Here is a 19,585-nt window from a genome sequence, read left to right as displayed (position 1 = left end):
AATATGAGATCGCACATTTCGATATAAAAAGAATTGCATTGGAAAACGGTAAAAAAGCTTTGTTCTATATATTTTCCTCAGCGCTCCAAAAATTGTAGTAAAGACTCCACAGACGGAACAAAGTAGATCCCTTTCACGTTGGATATGTGATGTATCATTTAATTTATATTAGCAATAATAAGTTCTATAATTTAAACATTGATTGTTACATTTTCTGAGCCAGTACAAAAAATAATTGACAGTTAGAGTTACACCTCTGGCAATAGAATTATAGAAACCATTTTTACAGTGAGAACTTCCTATATGATAATTTAAACGAGATCTTTAAGAACAAATTAAAAAAAATATTTTTGATATTCCGTTTTTTCTATATAAAACAGGAAAGAACATATCATTAAAAGCATTACGTCTAGAAAGGCAAAATTGGGCTTAGCTACTATCCTAGATTAAAAACCGTAGGTATTCATATATCTTTAAAACCTGTATGTATAGGTTAATTCTCTTTGGAGCTGAGCCAAAAGTATTAAGTTAAAAGTGCTCTCCCGATTTATTTTAATGGCATATATGTTTATATTTTAGTTTTATATATAATAATATTTAAAGGATTAATCTCATTATCTACTATGAAAATTATCATAGAAAATTTTAATAAGTGTCTCCGAACGGTACATTATTAGATAGTTTAATAGGTAAAACTTTAGTTTAAGAAAGGTTTTTGTGTGTTTTTAAGGAATTTCTTGCTTTCTTAATAAGCCATCCACCTGTGCCTGTCTCTCGCGGCTGTTTTTAGGACTAGAGGTCGTAATTTAAACCTCCGCTTTTAGCTATTTGAAGTTCATTTACTAACTAATCTGTTCTTATAAAATGACACCATGCGCATTCAAATTAATTAAAATATCATTTATTAACGCGAATATGATAAATCTTAAAACCTAGATAACCGGATAAAAACCTGTTTAATTATCACTTGTATTTATGAATATTAAACTATGTATATAAATATTTTTTTAAATCAAAAAAGATTTTAAGTGTTTAAAAAATTATTACCAGAATTAAATTAGTTTGTTTCACTGTCGATAGATTTATTAAATTTAATTGTCGAAATAGATGGACTTAAAAAATTATACACATTTTTAATAATAACGTTTTAGGTTTTCCTATAGCCGTTAAATAACTATTTATTGGTTATAATTAAACAATTATGTCTACTTTTCATGATTAAAAATATACTAAACAAGAAAGAAATATTAATAAATGAAATGTTTTATTGGAATAAGTATTTAGTCACGCGGCAAGTTCTTAAGAAACGGGAATTCATTTAATTCCACATTCTGTATGTCACTAACTCACATTGCTCAAACTAGGTTTTTCTTTAACATTCACTAACAAAAAATGCCCCGGTTTGTATATTATGTACCTACAAAGACATCAAAAATAAAATATACTATAACTAAAGCGCGTGTGTGTGTAAGTGTTTATGATACGATTTATTTATTAAATAACATAAACGATTTTAAAATTAATAACATTACAATGTTCGAAACATAAATCTTCAAAATTTACATTGGCTGTCATTCGTGCGTTACAGATTCAAAGCAGATGTTAGAACGGTTTTTTCCCGAGGTGGGGATAAACCACGCCTAGACGAATAAAATTCAAAAATAGAACGGTTTCCTGCGATTCGGCTTCTAAATTTAAAATATAAAAATGGCGCACCATCCGGCGTCGGTCAGTGAATTTGTGCATAAAATTGCAACGGGCATTACAAGATCTAAACATCAGAAATAGAACGATTGAGCTTAGTTCATACAGTTTGATTGGAAACTTTATCTAAGTGTTAGGTTATTCATGGTAGATATTTATTGATGTTAGATTTAAAAGCACAAAAATTTACCTGAATAATCTTACTTTTTTGAGAAAATCTCTCCTACCTACCCACACATTTAATAAATAAAATATTAAGCAATTGCATTTATAAGAAACATATAAGCGTTTTGAAAATTTTGTATTTCGCAATAGAATTGAATACAATATGCGTTGATGAATCGACTCAAATATGATTGATAGTTCAAATCGGAATACATTGTACGTGTAACTGGTATTTGCAATACGAATAATACTAACAATATAAATGGGAAAAGGAACTGTCTATAAGGCTTTACCGCTTTATATTATACAATAATTTAAATTAAAAAAAAAACAGTTTTTACTAAATCGTAAAATATATTAATTAAATAACCTTATAAATAAATAAATAATGTATTGAGGGATTAATAAATACAGGAACAGTTAAAGTACCGTAGTAACTTTTTTTCGTAGTAATGTTTCACTGAACACAAATGAATCAGAAGAAATATAAATAATTTTATAAATATTTTTGTGTTTGGCGAGCGTGTATAATATTACTCTCTTGGCCTCAGAATTGAGAACCTTCCAGCGTCCCCTGTCCTGTATATAATATTAAGATGTTAATTTAATTAAAAGAGGAGGTTTATAGATAGACAAATTTAGGAAATTTAAATTAATTCATTATAGTGGTTCTTTACTTTGCTTTAAAATCATATATATGTCTTCTTTTTACGTTGACTTTCTAAATTAAATGTATTTTCACTTAAGTACCAATAAACCCTTAAGTAGGTACAACGTTGTACAACGAAATCTCAATAAATAAAGCGTCTATTTCCTTAAAGCTTGTATACCTTAGCTTTCAAATGATATAAAATAAATTACATAACGCACTAATAGTATGCTCTACGCTTAACGAAGACCAGATTGCCTTCTTTCAGTCAATTCAAATAAACAATCGCGATAAAGCCCAGCTCTTATGTATTTCGTGTTGATTAAATGCAATTAATAAATGTTATATAACGAACGATGTAAGAGTACTTTAGTTAGAGCACTTAGAATTTTTCTGAACAGCATTGTAAATAAGTTTTCTATGGCTGTTATTCGGATGAAGTGTTTCATTACGTAAGTTTTTATGTAAATTTGATATGAGACTAAAAAGTAAGAATATCTGAGGTGAAATGTCAGCCAGAACGTAACAAGTCAGTGTAGTATTTTAATTAATATACATATACGTTAAATAGTTAGTTTATATAAACTGTTACTACTTAGTAAAAATATTTAATAATTTAAATTTTCTAATAGATTCTACCTTTGCTTATAATCTAGCATCCTTTTTCCTATAAAAACTATCAGCAACCATTTTCATCAACCGCTAATTGACCAAGTGAACCTGAAATGACAAAAAATATAAAAAAAAATAAAGAACACACACTAAACCTTTTAGAAATATTTTTTTTGTCAAAAAGTCTAAATTAAGTATTAAAATAATTAACAAAAACGTAATTTAATAGATTTAAATATAAGAACGTGAGAAAACTTTTTTAAATAGATAATTGGTATATGAAACTTAAATTCGGCAATTTTTTTTCATAACTCGGTGATATTAGACAAATACGCGTATAAAATTAGTTTGTAATCTAGACTTTATCTATGCTCTAAAGATCACCTTTATCACACGGCTTAAAGAATAGCCTAAATACCTTAAAATCCTGTACAATCGAACAACGCTTTTAAAACGAATTCTCATGTTAGTGATTTCGTAAAACTAACTCGTAATAGAACCTTCAACCCACTGGCATTCAACTTTGAGTCTTATTTAATATAAAATAGAGTGAGGTTTTAAATGTTTGCGTTTATTAGATGTCCCCCCTACATTTCTGCGTGAGTCAACTCGCGCGGGCGCAGTTTTGCAACCGAAATTCTACCAGTTTTGAGACAATGGCATTATTACGATAGACGCCATCTTGTTTTTTAGTTAGACAATCTATTTTTATTTATTAAATTAAAATGTGGAGGTCTTATCGCCTATATAAATTAAAGGGAAAGCGCTTCTAAATGACATATATATTAATCTAGGGTCTTGGCTAATTTCCGGTGAATATATCGAATAGACTCTTTGAACTTTCATCACTTCGAAAATTAAATCAGTGGCGCTACATCCTTTTTAGGTCTGGGCCTCAGATAGCTGTATCTGTTTCATGATCATTTGCAATAGGCAATTAGGTGATCAGGCTACTGTACCTGACACACGACGACGTGTGGTCTAAGGCAAGCCGGTGTCCTCACGAAGTTTTCCTTCCACAAACCTATGACCTTAGGAATGAGAGTCACATGCTGAAGCTTCTAAGCCAACACTGCTTTTTCTCAATTTTAAATCTACCTTTTTTAAATGTATTCCAATTGTTCTCACTTGCACTCGTAGGCAACCTTAAATATGTAAATTCGTTAATTTTCCGTAGGTTCCGCTCCACGATTGCACCTTTAATTGGAATACAAATTTGATAACTAAATTCCAAGAAAACCTTAAAACCATTAAGTTTTATATAAATCTAAGTCAACATCGCAATAACTAAAAAGGATTTAATAACAGAACAAGCTGTGCCCCGTTCAACCTGTTTTTTCTCTTCGTATCGTATTACTGTAATATTCTAATGTAACAAAAAACCCGTTACTATACGTTATTATGTTTTTATCATTTTTCTATTACATGTGAGGAAAAATTTTAATATCTTTTTTATAAGTGGAAAACCCGTGATTGCGTCTTAGGTCCGTTAATGTTTTTCGAAAGTTGATTGTGTATTGAACAATGTCAAAAATGTTATATCTATCCGTACTGCATACCTATACACATCAGACTGGTTTCAAGTTTGATTCATGAGGGAATAAATTATACAATGTATAAATTAAAACGATGCCTTAATGAAATGTCTCTACCTATTGTCTAGTTTTAAGTTTATGAGAGAATATTAAATAATAAAAACCAAGAGCGTACCAATTCTTAAAAGGCCGACAACGCACTCGCGAGCCCTCTGGCATTGAGTGTGTGGCGGTATCACTTAACATCAGATGACGCTATCGTTATATGTGTCGAGTTGTTGTCGAATGTTGATGAACGAGAATGATGTTTACGCATTGGTGTGAATTTTGTATAAGTTGAGATTCTATAAATAAAATAAATATGAATCAATAATAGCTGTGACGTGCAGTGGCCCAGTGCCTTCACCCTTTAGGTCGTTGGTTCGAATAGCTATACAGAAATGAACTCGTATATAAGCGCATTTAACACTCGCTTGTGTACAGAAAAACATGATGAGGAATCCGACATGTCTTAGACCCAAAGAGTCGACGGTGTCTGTCAAGCACAGATGGTGATCACTTGCCTATTAGAAAAAATCAAGTGATCACGAAACATACAGATATCTAAGGGCAAGACCAAAGCTTGTCCCCTCGTTTATTTTAATGATAGCTGTGTAATTTTTTAGAGCTTGGCATATCGCGAGTACTCGATACACTTAACTTGGTTCGAGTATGTACTTTCAATAGGAAAAAATGTAAAAACTACTTCTGTATGTTAACTGTAAACTTTTAAGATTTTCTTAATGCTAACTATTATATATTATTAACTAATTTTCTTATTCAAAAAAAAAAAAAATTCAAAAATCATTTATTCACGTAGGTAACACAATGTACACTTGTGATTCGTCATTAAAGATATAAATATTAATGCTTCTAATTTTACATTTACTGCCAGTTCTCAAATCAAGGGCGTAGAACGGAAGAGAAGAACTGGCAATAAACTCTCCGCCACTCTTTTTAATCGCCATGTTTTTTTTTTTTTTTTTTACACAAAGGTTGTAAGGAGCTGCAACCATTACACCATGTTCCACATGACATTTTAAGTAATTAATAATAAGAACATAAATAAAAACAAAGACTTGTCCCCTATCAGCAGGAGGCATGGTGAAATAGGAGCACGCACTTACATTCTCGTGGGAACAACACGCAAACACATAGTCGAAATAATTAACATCACCGCATACACGAATTCAAGTACGACCAGTCACCACAAGCAGCACCCGTTCACGAGTATGACGCATGGCCAGCCATCGGCCCCCTCGCCATATTTTAGGGAGAGAGACAACCCGACGCATGGACGCCGCCACAAGCAATGACATTTAAGCGAGCATGACGATCCTTGAAATGTGGACTTGGCTACATAAGAAAATAATAATAATACTGAAATAATTGGATACCACATGGATCACGGTTTGTTCCCACTTTACATTAAAACAGTCGTGGATGTTGACGATCGCCCCAGAGTCTGGAAATGCAGCCGAGAGATTCAGTCGTGTTACCTATAATATATACTGGAGCAACTCATATCCAAGCACTAGGATCGTTTAAATATTCATTTATATTATAATAAGCCTTAGTAAGCAGTTTTACTTTAATGTACGATTTAAATTTATTTATTGACAACGCTTGTATCTCACTAGGGATTTTGTTGAAAAAACGTATACAATTGCCTTGGAAAGAATTACTCGTTTTATGCAGCCTTCTGGTTGGTGCGCTAATTTTGTCTTTATTACGAGTACTATAATTATGGAAGCTACTATTCTTTTTAAAGATATCTATATTTTTCCGCACATACAAAATATTCTCATAAATGTATTGACTTGCCAGAGTCAAAATATGTAATTCCTTCAATTTGCTTCGGACCGACTCCCGTGGGGACAACCCACAGATCGCTCTTATAGCCCGCTTTTGCACTACAAATATCGATTTAATGTCAGCTGCATTACCCCACAAAATAACACCATATGACATTATACTATGAAAATAGCTGAAATAAACAAGCTTTGCTGTGTTCTCATCCGTAAGATCGCGTATCTTTTTAACTGCGAACGCTGCGGAACTTAGCCTATTCGAAAGACCTTCTATGTGTCGGCCCCACTGGAGTTTACTATCTAAAGTAATTCCCAAGAACACCGCATTATCAACAAAGTCTATTTCCTCGTCTTTAATTATTATTTGAGAATGACTACTTTTTACATTTGTAGTTACAAATTTAACACATTTTGTCTTCTTTTCGTTTAACTTAAGATTATTTGTATTAAACCAGTGAACTACACTGGAGATGGCACTGTTTACGTTATCAAGTGATGGATTTTGTCGTTTCACTTTAAATAAAAGCGAAGTGTCATCAGCAAACAGTACTATCTCGTGAAGCTCCTTTACAAGAAATGGCAGGTCATTTATATAGACAAGGAATAAGAAGGGACCAAGTATGGAGCCCTGCGGTACTCCCATAGTAACAGAGGATCCCTGTGATATAGCTCCATTTACATTTACCTTTTGAATTCTATCGCTCAGGTATGATTCCACAAGATTTAGCGCCCTTTCGCCAATGCCATAGTGTTGAAGTTTCTTGATTAGGATTTCGTGATGGACACAGTCAAAAGCCTTTGATAAGTCGCAAAAAACTCCAATGGCATCATGAGAATTTTCCCAAGCATTTAAAATCTCGGAAATTAATTGAATGCCAGCATCTGCTGTGGAGCGACCTCTTGTAAAACCAAACTGCTGGCTATGCATAATTTTATTATTATTAAAATGTGTCAATAATTGTTCAAGAATGATTTTTTCAAAGATTTTACTCAAAGCCGGCAGCACAGATATGGGTCAAAAATTTGTGGGGTCCGAAGTGCTGCCCGTTTTGAATAACGGTGTGATTTTACTTATCTTCATCTGGTCTGGAAAGACTCCACAATCTATACATTCATTAAATATTATAGCCAACTCTGAACTGATAGTATTGATTACTGATTGTAAAATGAAAACAGATACACCCCAAAGATCTTTAGTTTTTTTTATTTTTAGCTGTTTAAATGTTTTTATAATGTCATTGCAGCTAATGCGGCTAAATACAAACTTATGATTGCATACAGGAACATTCTTTTTCAATAATAAAAGGGCGGCTGATGGTGAAGAATTTAAAACGCTGGTTGTATTTAAAGGAATGTTAGTAAAAAACTCTTCAAATGCAGAGGCTACTTCGAGGTCGGAACTAATTACTTTGCCGTTTATGTTCACTTTGAATTCAGTATCCTTTCTGGAGGTTCTTCCAGTCTCCTCGTTTATAATTTTCCAAGTAGCCTTTATCTTATCAGAGCTGTTGTTTATTCAAAGACTTAAGTGTTTCGCCTTAGCGATTCTACACTCTTGCCTAAAACTTTTTGAGAATATCCTAACATAAGTTTTAAATTCTTCACTGTCATTATACTGTTTTTCATCATACAACTCATACAATTTTAGCCTTTTTTTGTGTAGCTCCGGAGTTGCCCAGTCACAAAAGGTAGGTTTCTCCGAGACCAAAAAAGTCTTTGGAGTGAACACATTTTTGAATTCACCAATAAATGAATCAAAGAATGTGCTATATAAATTATTAGGGCATTGGTTACTACGCAAAAATGGCATTTTAAATATCAAATTTTTCCTAAATCTATCTAACCGATCCTCTGTTATAGGAATTGTGCATATTTTCTTTTTTTGATCTTTACATTTTAGTATTTCAAATTCAAACAATTGACCAGAGTGGTCAGATGTAAGTTTGTTGATAATACAGGCGTTGAGAGGAACTATATTACTATAGATATTGTCAATACATGTTGCCGTGGTGGCTGTTACCCTAGTTGGTACAATAAAAGTATTAATTAAATTATATGATTTAAACAGATTTAGCAAACGTTTACTTGAACTACAGTTGTCAAGCAAATTTACATTAAAGTCTCCACTAAAGATTAATTTTTTCTTGGATTTTTGCAATTTGTACAGAACCTGCTCCAATATTTTTTCTAAACTATCATATTGAGCTGAAGGAGGGCTATACAAACTAACAATGATAAATTGCTCCAGCTCCACACAAGATACTTCTATAAGGCGTTCCACAGAGAGGCTCACTATGTCCTTCCTTTCTTTAAATTTTATTTTTTTACTAAGCAATATTAATGAGCCACCGTGTATTGCATTTCCTCTGCAGAACGAACTACCAATCTGATGATTACAAAAATTGAACATAAGTTCACATGTCTTTAACCAGTGTTCTGTAATACACAGTATGTCAACCTTTTCACTGATCAAAAACATCTCAATTTCTAGTAATTTACTTTTCATGCCTTGTATATTTTGGTGAACCAGATTGATAGTATTGTTCTTAAATCTACTTAGCTTACTTTTTAATTCTAGGCCAGAGAGACTCTCTGTTGTCTTAGTGTCTAATTTAAATTAGATATACTATTTCTTGGAATATCTTCCAAGGTCTTACTAACTAAAACCTGCTCAATAGAAGCAGGTTGTCTAGCCAAATTCTTGGCTGTTATATACAATAAATATGATAGCGAATCAGCTATCTGTCTTTTAAAATATGTAGGTAGATTATATCTATCCTTTGTCAAAAAATAATTATTACAACTAATGTACCTATTGGTATCAATTAGTGTAAAGTTTTTATTGTACAATGTTAATGTGTGCATTGTCTGATTTAAAATATGCTAACCTTAGTTATCGTTACCATCAAAAATAATAAAGACCTAACCTAACTTTTATCCTGAGATCTTAATAGAAATACCTTGGAATTAAAGTAATTCCTAACTTAATTAAGATCTATGTGATATGTTCAGCCGTTTAGTCATAGCGTATTAAAAATGCTTCAACGAGCCAATTACCGAGCTAGTAAGGAAGCAGAGTGATGTAATAAAAATTTGCACCAATTTTACGACTCTGCCATCAATTTAAACCGAGCCGAGACGTGTTAGTTAAGAAAGTTGTTAAGGGGAAGCTGCTTTATCGAAGAACTGTTTCATGAGTAGGTAAAGTGCGCTACATTATCCACATAAGGGCAAACAAAATTTTTGCCCAAAAGAAACACAGTGTCAAAACTTAATGCAAAAATATTGATTAAATTTTTAAATTTATTAATACTAATAAATTAAAAAGTGATTTTTCGGAAAACATTTGACAGCAGACAAGAAAAATCTGTAAACTTTTTAAAAACGTTGAAATACAAACTTATGAAATTTAAATGTTAAATATTATACTTACAATTAGTGTTATACGCTTATCCAAACGTACATTTTAATAATATACGGCTGAATCCATGGTACTGCTATCTGAAATATACAATATTAGAATTATGGAAAAATATAGTAAGAGAGCAAAGTAAGGTACTACTCATTCCTTTAAATTGAATTAGACTACAGATTAAAATATGTAGCTAAGAAAATTTTGATAGTACTAAATAAATACGTATAAATCAATAAATGACGACTAATTCTTCGGTAAAACAATTTAATAAACATATCCAGGAACCTTAAAAGTAAGTAAAAATAAATTCAATACCTGTCCAGTAACCCAATACTATGAACATTCTTCCCCTTAACAGAACCGCTAGACGTTGCTCGAGAAAAAGGCATCAATTAAAAAGGTACTGAGACCTAAATCTATGACCATCATTAGAATTCTGATGCTATACTATATCTTACCTTAGTACACAGTAATTTATGTAAACCATTAACACCCAAGTTCTATATTCAAAATACTGTTCGTTATTTCAACGCGTTGTTGTTGTTATAATGACTGGTAGGTACGTGGTTATCTGTTAGTCTATGATTAGTAATAAATACGTCTGATATTTTTGATAAAGATCTGGAATTTGAGAGCCAATTACCTGTCTTAAAATAGTGTCAACTACTTCCTGTTCCTCTCTACTCAAAACAATTCTTGGTCCAACAGGCATTGCACTTCCGTGGTAAAACCAATAAACATACATATATAATACAGTCTTGTAATCCGGGCACACATTTCTACAACTGTTACATTCCTATCAGCGATTTCAGTATGCGAATTCGGTATTTGTATCTATCTCTAAAGATATTTTGCTCACTTCTGCGGAATAGCATTGAATAATATGTGATTAACAGACCCACGGTTCCTAATACATATTATAAAATCGATTTAGCTGACAAACTAAAATGATTAAAGCGCACGCAAGTAATTTTAGCAGAGTAATGGTCAAACAAAAATGGAAATGCAAAGTCAAAACAGGAAGAAAATTTTCACAGCACACTAACAAAGGTAACTGAACTAGACTTTCTTTTCATCTGTCTCTTTCGCACATAGGCACCGAGCCCTTTTTCGGTACGCGAAAGGGATGGGAAGAAAAAAATTTTAGCTCACATGTGCGCGAGCGCATGTTTTCGTTTTATTTTTCGCAGGTCGTTCGCCTTGCTTAGGGCTGGCGAAGTTATTGTTTAATTAATCCGGCATTCTCTAGTGTTTAGTTTTGAATTGCAAGGGCTTTTTTAAGCTATTGTTTATCTGATTATGAAACATATAGCTCCTATGTTCTTATTATCTGCACGTTCAATTCCTTTTACTAAGAGCTAAATATCTATAGATTTACCCATAATGGTGGAATGTTTGACCTTAATTTATAGGATTATATGAAAAAGAGATTTTTCATACTTGTATTTTCTATAGAAAAACTACATCACTTATTAATTAAATCTGGTTAAAGACTGTAACTAGGAGCTTCCTCCTATTACAGCATGTTAATTAAATTATAAAAATCTAAGACCATACCACAGACAGCCCTAGACTCGCGAGCGTTTTTCTTGCTAGCTTTTTTGTCCCTTTCTTGTGCTAGGTCGCGTGCGTGGGCCCTGATTTATTTTTCTGCGCTATCAGCTCCATTTTCTAATGCCCAGAGTTTAAAATACAGACGGTGTTCTGAAAAAAGTTTACGTTTTGTTTTTAATTAATGGCCGGGATAACTACGTTTAAGCTGAAGACAAATATTTTAGAAAATATGAACGAGTTAAAAAAAATTGTTATTAAATACTAAATAGCTATTTAATTAAAAAATTGAGGTTTAAAACATTTGAAATCAATGTAAACTTTTTATAGTTGTACATATATTTTTACATCTTGCAATCACAAATAGTTTAATAATATAAGATCTTGACTAGAAGACTACCTTCGCAGCGCCCGCGCATAATAAATCATATGGCATTCAATTGAAAAATACCTTGCTTTATAATACGAACATTTTATTGCAACTGTATTTGCAAAAATCATTTACCGTTGGCCTAAATATCTCTCTCATTACAATCGACTTCTTCTTTAGTGGAGGTTGGTTGGTAGTGGAGTCTCTTCAAGCGTGTCTTGTCCTGCGCCAGATGCAGCAACTCTTTCGCAGTCGCAATACCCATCCACTCCCTAATGTTGCGAAGCCATGATTTTTTCCTTCTACCAACACGCAGTTTACCTTGGATTTTACCCATTATAATTGATTGAAGGCGGTGGTACGCAACTTTTCGTTGTTTAATGTTCTACATAAATTTTCTCCTCGACATTCTAACTCGATTAAGAACCTTCTGGATCCAGCCTAATTGAAGCATGTGACGATAGATCCACATCTCAAATCCTTCTAAGCGCCGGCGGCTATCTTCTTTAATTGTCCAAGCTTCAAGCCGTACAGAACAATTGGCCATATGTAAGGAGAACTCGGAGTCGGAGTCTAGTGGTCAAGTGACAAAACTTTCTTCATTTTGTTGAAAGATCCTCGGGCAATTTCAATTCGAAAATATCTAATCAGGTTTCCACTCATTATAATACCCACTATTAACTAATCGTGCTAGATGTCAACATTGACATCAATTTTCAAAGAATAATTGGTTCAAATGTGCTTGAATATGTCATACTGACAGCATCATTTAAATAAACAATTTTTAAAAGTAGAATTAAAATATAGTACATACCTAAGCAAGTAGTTGCACAATACATATAAGTGCAATATAAAACCTAGCGCATATAATAGACAGCTTTATCTAGACTCTCACAAAGAACTCTATTGCACGTAGAGCGTTGATAAGAACTGCAAATAATAAATACTTCTCGGTCATACTGTTTATTTATAAGATAGCTCCATCTATAGTCCCGGCAAAGTTGTTCTTACGTCACAAGGAACTTGTCAGTAGGTACCATCATATTCTACATGGAGTTTTGAACTTGCAGAAATATTTGTCAGACAGATACATAATAGATATCTGGTACAAATAGAACCGTTTGTTTTTTTAGGTACTAATTTTTTTATTCACTATGATATCATAAAGTTATTATGTGGGTCGTCGACAAATATGTTTTCATTTACCATTTTCCTAAACTTGACTACCCACGAAATCATTTTTCCATAATTGTAAGTAACAATGAAAGAAATATCCACCTTCCATCTTTTTCGTAATAAAGAAGTACCTTAAACATAATTAATATAAGCAGACAGCAGTTGCCAAGTCTAACTAGAAGGCGATCTCCAAAAATCCAATCAGAAAAAATTGTGATGAATTTTTAATGTGACTATAGATAGATCACAAAGCTTTTTTTCCCCAGCTCCGGGCGGGGTTATCGCGGAAAAGTTGAGGATTTTTCAAAATTTTATCTACTTACGTAGAGGCACTGATAACGCACACATGCATAAGTAGTGATGTCCTCTTCTTCGTAGTCTGTGGACTAAAACCGATTATTGAGTCTACTTGAAGCATTCAAGTTCGAAACAATATTTTATTAACCGATTAAATAATCATTATTGGTTGTATATCACAGTTTATTTTTGTGCGCTTACGTACAAAAGGGAAGTTTATTTATGGTAACAAAAAGCACTCTATTCTCCTAAAATATTGGCATCTTCTTACCTCCTTGGGGCTGGACACAAAAACATCATATAAGATAAAACAGTCTTGTTGGATTCTTTTTACGAGTACTTATTCTCTATGTCAAATTGTGTTTACGCTGTCCTGCTAAGAGAGATTTGTACTAAGTTAAAACAGTTATAGTGATTTTTGGTTTACTAATTAGGGGATGCATTATGGAGATACACTAAAAAAATTCTGTATTTCAATATACTTTTGCCTATACTATTAGAAGAAACTGCTTTTGCAAATTAATTGTTTTTTTTTTTGTCATATGTTCACGTGCTTCAATAACTAGTGAAATCGATACTAAAATAGTCGATGGTGCCCAACGTCGACTAAACGTTAGTAAGCTTCCCATCCCTAACCAATAAAGTAGACCAAGAAGTGCACAGCAGAGTATTAAAGTCTTAACACGAAAATAAGTGCTAATAAAATTATGTTTTATTATAATTAAATTAAAGTGTAATTTTCTAATGCACGTAAAAATCATAAGGCGGTGATTGGATAAAATGTGTTTTTTCGTTAGAAAAAAGATAATGAGTACTGCTTTAAGTGGAAATTTTATTAAGCGTCCGCGCGGGGTGGTTGTTCTAAGAAGAGGTAAAATTTTTCCATTGTTACATAATTGTTTTATTTGAGAATTATTATATAGTGGTGAATTTAATGTGGTGTTCAAAGGTGTAATATACTAGGTATGTTTTTTAATATATCGTGTTTGTTATCTTTAGAAAGTGATAAGTGAATTGCGCAGTTTTATTAAGTTTTATGCTTCGTAGCTACCAAATTCTTATTTGATTTTTAATTCATAATATGAATAATTGTTGAAAATAGGTTTTAATAATTAATAACTAATTTTGTTTTATAACCTTATTACATATAATAATGTTAATTTATAACTGAAACATCTACAGCCTGAATTTTATAAAGGTTTTAAAAGGGTCATAAAAACCATTCAATATTAAACAAACATAAATTACCGACCCATGTAAATTATAGTGCTAACAGTAATCTACAAATTGTTGGATGAACGTGTTGCCGCCTTTCTAATTGTCACAAAAAACTCACCCCACGGCATGTATCCACGCGCCAATTAGCTCTTTTTATGAACCATCGAACGGGCCAACTTTTTTTTTATTTTTTTTTATTGGTGGATAAGCAAAGGGGCGGTTTTTTGTGATGCTTTTTAGAATGTGTCAAGATTAACATGTTTTTTAGAACTCTGACGTTTGACACGCGGTGTTTAGAACTTTTTTGTACATTTTTTTGGCGGTTTTGTTTAATGTGCTACTGTTTAACGGTTGGTTTAGAGGGGACGTTTTTTGTTCTTTCTATTAAGTGTGGATTTTTGAATACCGAATGTTTAAGTTAATAACCGTAATTAAATAAACGGTGCATTTATAGTTGTTTTTTTAAGAACATTTCTTAGGTCTATATTTTACTTTTTATTCAAGACCACAAATTGGCCGTTTGTTAATATTATTGATATGTGGTCAAATCGCACCACAAAATACGTGAGTAGTAGTTCAAACATGAAATGAAAACATTTTTTTTCAAACTATTTATTTATACGATATACATTAAACTATAGAATATAAAAGTATAGTCGCTTTCCAAATTTAAAAATTAAAAAGAAGTCAATTGTCATTATAGTCTGTATTGATCGGTAGTTCCGTTTGTCAGTCACGGAATAGCATCATCAATAATTTTCAATACTGGCTCCTATAACATGGAGATAGACTAAGACGAAATTTATTTTTATTTTGCCTTAACTATTTTAATAGAATTATAATTCCAAATGGTTTACAATGGATATGTAAATAGATAGATAGTTTTATTTAAAATGTCTATAAAACATTATTTTTTAAGGACTGTTAAACGTGAGGAATAAATGTAACAATAATGTACAAAATATTACTATAACATTGTTAATGTTAACTAAACGAGTTTATTTACTGAACATTTTTATTTATATTTGAACGTAGCTTTATGTAGCCTATTTACTATAAAGTAATGTTATAAAATTTATTTGAGTTTTCACAATTTTGCATTTCAAATCAGACTTATATGATTAAAACTGGTGCCTATAATAAAAGTTTAGAAGTTGAATATACACTAAAAGGTATAATAAAATTACGCTTATTTATTAATTTAGAAAAATTATTTAAGAAATAGAACACTACACAAAAAAGAAAACAAGATAAAAACATATACAAAGAAACACACAAATCTTTAATTTCTTGCCAGTCAGAAACCCAGTCAGTCATATTTGATAATATAGTATTATTTAAACATACCCAACTATATCTTTATTACAGCAAATCGTTACAGTCGAGGCAAAAGTAATCAATAAATACTGAAAACGATACTTTAAAATACCGTCTCCATAGTTTCAATGAACTAGTACCTAATCGAAAAATTGTTAAAAATAGGTCGCAGTGCGTGCGCGCGGTCATTACGTCCCTTGCTACAAATGCTTACAACTTTTGGATTGCCTTCTTTATCTAACCCCTTTCACGCAAAGTTATAGGAAATTTGTCTACATTTTTAAATGTTTGGAATTTTTTGAACGGTTTATAATTTACTGTACATAGTTTTCGGAATTGATTCAAGTTTGGGATAATTTAACATTTTATGTTTTGTGTAACATACATAATTTTTAATATCTAAAATCGAATTACTGTCATAAGTGTTAATTACTTGGAATTTGTTACCTAAACACAGTAAGTAGATTTTAAAACATATAATGAAAAACTGACAATTACAAATTAGCCCCTTAACTATCAAATTGCCCCCAAATGGGTGTGCGACGCACGGAAAAAATTGGGTTATGGTATATTTTCGTCTGATATATTCCAATCTTTTAACCTGCCTAAAAGGAATGCATTTTTATTATATTCGCATGTATACCTATAGAAAAATTATGAATGAATAGTTTTAGATACCGAGAATTATGGGATCTTCTGAACTTATAAAAATCAAAATCATTCAAATTTTTAACACTATATTTAAGTTATGTACTCTTTCTATCAAATTGTGTTTACGATGTGATGAAAAGAGACGAGTACTAAATTAATAACGGTGCAATTGATTTCCTAATTTAATTATTATTAAATCAATTTTTATTAGATAACTCAGAACTCAGTGTAAGTAAGGCAGTGTAATATTTAACAATAACTCACTCAACAGCAAAAGTATTGAGACAACATTCTCACGATGGATCTAGCAAAAAATCCTTGACATCAACCCTCTATCTTAAAATCAAAATTCCCATAGACAATAGTCATAGAATACAAACCGGTTAAAGACAAAAAATAACATAGACAATTTGCATAAAAAGGGTCAATTTGATCTTTTCAAGTGGCGGAACAGATTACGATAGCATTTGTTACGTTGTTTTATTTTTGGTTTTATACCAGGTAACATGATAGTTTATTTAGATCTTATCCACGTTAGAGATTTTCTGATGACAAGCTAGAAAACGATTTTTATTGTATTGATGAACTGGCGTTATATTGGCGATACAAAAGTCATAATTTCTATATCCAACTATATAACACTGGAAATGCAGTGAAACCATACAATTTAGTAGTTTTATGAAGTCATCGAATATGGAAGAAATTTCCGGAAATTTACCCTTAAAGAAGGGAAATTAATAATATTAAACACATTCATAATAAAATACTTTTAATAAAGAACAAAACCATTTTACAAGTTTAAAAATACACAGAATATATATTTTATTTAAAAAAAATATCTGCCAAAATACAATTAGACCATTTGGCTATATGAGGTAGATTTTGAATATCTAAAGTCCAGTTAAAAGTATGCAGGATATTACGTAAGTTATAACAATGGACAGATCGCCAGCTGTCTGTTCCACGGCATGCGCATACGCAAGTTAACAATAAAAACCCAAAATAGTTGATCTAGCATAACGTTTAATATGAATCCCTTTCATCTAAATTATTTGCTTAAATATAGTAAATTTTCTAAATCTTTGGTTGAAATTTAACTTTGCCGTGAACATTCAAAAGGCTTCCAACATATTACATTGCTAAAAAAAGGGTGCGTATACTTATGTAGGTACGCGCGTAAAAAGTTATACTTCTTTGGCATTATTAAAAATAGTTTTTGATTGCATGCAAATAATTAATTACAATTAAATAATCAAAGACTGGAAAAGGAGTCATTATAGTCAATAAGTTCAGTTTACATTTGAAAAATTAAAGAAATAAATATTTATTATTATTCTCTTACATTAATTGTAACATAAATTCTATTATTATTCGAATGTTGTTTTTAAATTATGTCCAATGCCGTAGCATCTTTCGTGGGCAACTTCATCCAGTTAATTTTGTGTCACGGTGCGCGCGCATCGTAAAATTTCACTCTCATCAATTTTTCATAACGTGCCTAAAGAAGTATAACTTCAATAATTAATAAAATAACATAATATAATAATACTCTTTTTCAACTCTGCTATGTGTACCATAGAGCAGTGTTGGCTTTGTAGTTTCAATCTAAGTGTCATCTCTAAGGTAGTTGTTTGATTCTTAGCTGTGCACCAATGGACTTTCTGTCTATGTACGCATTTAATACTCACTTACGGTAAAGAAAAACATAATGTGGAAACTGGCTTGCCTTAGACCCAATAAGACGACGGTGTGGCAGAAATCTGGAGCCTAGACCTAAATGGTTGTAACGCCTAATTTTTTTAATGTTTTCCATAACCTCCTAATTTACCTCCCGTTACCTTAAGTTACCTCCTGTAACATAAAATGGACCTGTAGTAATAATAAAATGGACATTTGCTAAACGAAGTAGAAATATACTTAAATCTAAATATAATCTTGTTCTCTTGAAAGTCAAATTGTATGAAATAAATGCTTTCTACGTTTTTACGGGTTGCAACAGAAGGAACCATCTTCACTATCTTTTTTTGACTTCACCAACAACCTAGGGTTGCTATAAATGTATAAGGAACTGATCACATTTGTCTTACGACCCATACTACTGCAACAACCTAGGTTGTTATGTCAGTGACAACTTAGATAACAACCCACAATAATTAGTATTTAATTCAGCCTAAATATTCACTATTCGTATTATTTGGAATAGCTGTGATTGATGAATGATTGAGTGATTTTAAACATATTCAATCGAACTTTCTATTTATCAAAGCAAATGCAATCCGAGGACAAGACCTAAATATGGTTGTAGCACCACTCCACTATTATAATTATTACTACTAAACTATTATTAATTTTATAATAAATATTTTGTTAGCCTAATTTGTAAATAATAAAATAATATACTAAATATTTAATTAAATTCTATACAGCGCCACCTACAATGTATACTTACGTAAACATCTAATTAGCGCGATTACGATAAAGTACTTTGCATTGTAAGCACCGCCTTGATCGAATCCATGTACCGTGACATAAAAACTGTGTACACCCACCGCCCCACCTAACTATCATTGTTTATGTAATGACTTGCAATCATTAAAGTTAATCTCTTCATCAATATCAGTCTATACATATTGCAAATAAAACAAAAGTAGCTGATATAGGTTTTAAAAAAATGGTAATCAGGTCAAAACTCAGTTCTCATTTCAAATAGTCTCCTTATATATCAATTTATTAAACCATATTTGATGGTCCAAAATGTAACTCAATAAATATTACTACTAACAAAAAACTTATAATTTAGGTTGCAAATAGCTATATTATGAAATCAAATGAATTCATAGGAGAAAAAATTTAAACACATTTATGAACAATATGAATATGATTCATTTTAAAATGTATTAGGTTATTAATGTTATAATGCATTTTTATGCAAAGTGGGCTTGGTATCTATGATAAATGCTTTGTTATAGTCAGTATCTTAGAAATACTTTTAAATGTGTCCTTGTAAGTTAAATAATAATTTCGTATTTCATTATATTTACGAGAACATTATATTACGTTAAAACAAATATTATG

General features: G+C 31.4%; 1 protein-coding gene across 16 annotated transcripts in view; it reads left to right on the top strand.

The window, feature by feature from the left end:
* Nucleotides 1–19,585, top strand: part of LOC125057515 (zinc finger protein 358-like) — a 93,468-nt gene that overhangs the window by 16,157 nt on the left and 57,726 nt on the right. Inside the window, exon 1 of one of the 16 annotated variants that reach the window (XM_047661246.1) lies at nt 13,962–14,195. The exons of the other annotated variants lie outside the window; for them this stretch is intronic. The gene's annotated coding sequence lies outside the window, so the exon portion shown is untranslated. Of the gene's footprint in view, nt 1–13,961; nt 14,196–19,585 lie in introns of those variants that run through there. 16 annotated transcript variants of the gene reach the window in all.

This window comes from Pieris napi, chromosome 16 (genome assembly GCF_905475465.1).
Source record: "Pieris napi chromosome 16, ilPieNapi1.2, whole genome shotgun sequence".
NCBI classification, from domain to species: domain Eukaryota; kingdom Metazoa; phylum Arthropoda; class Insecta; order Lepidoptera; family Pieridae; genus Pieris; species Pieris napi.
This window is presented reverse-complemented; position numbering and strand designations above follow the sequence as displayed.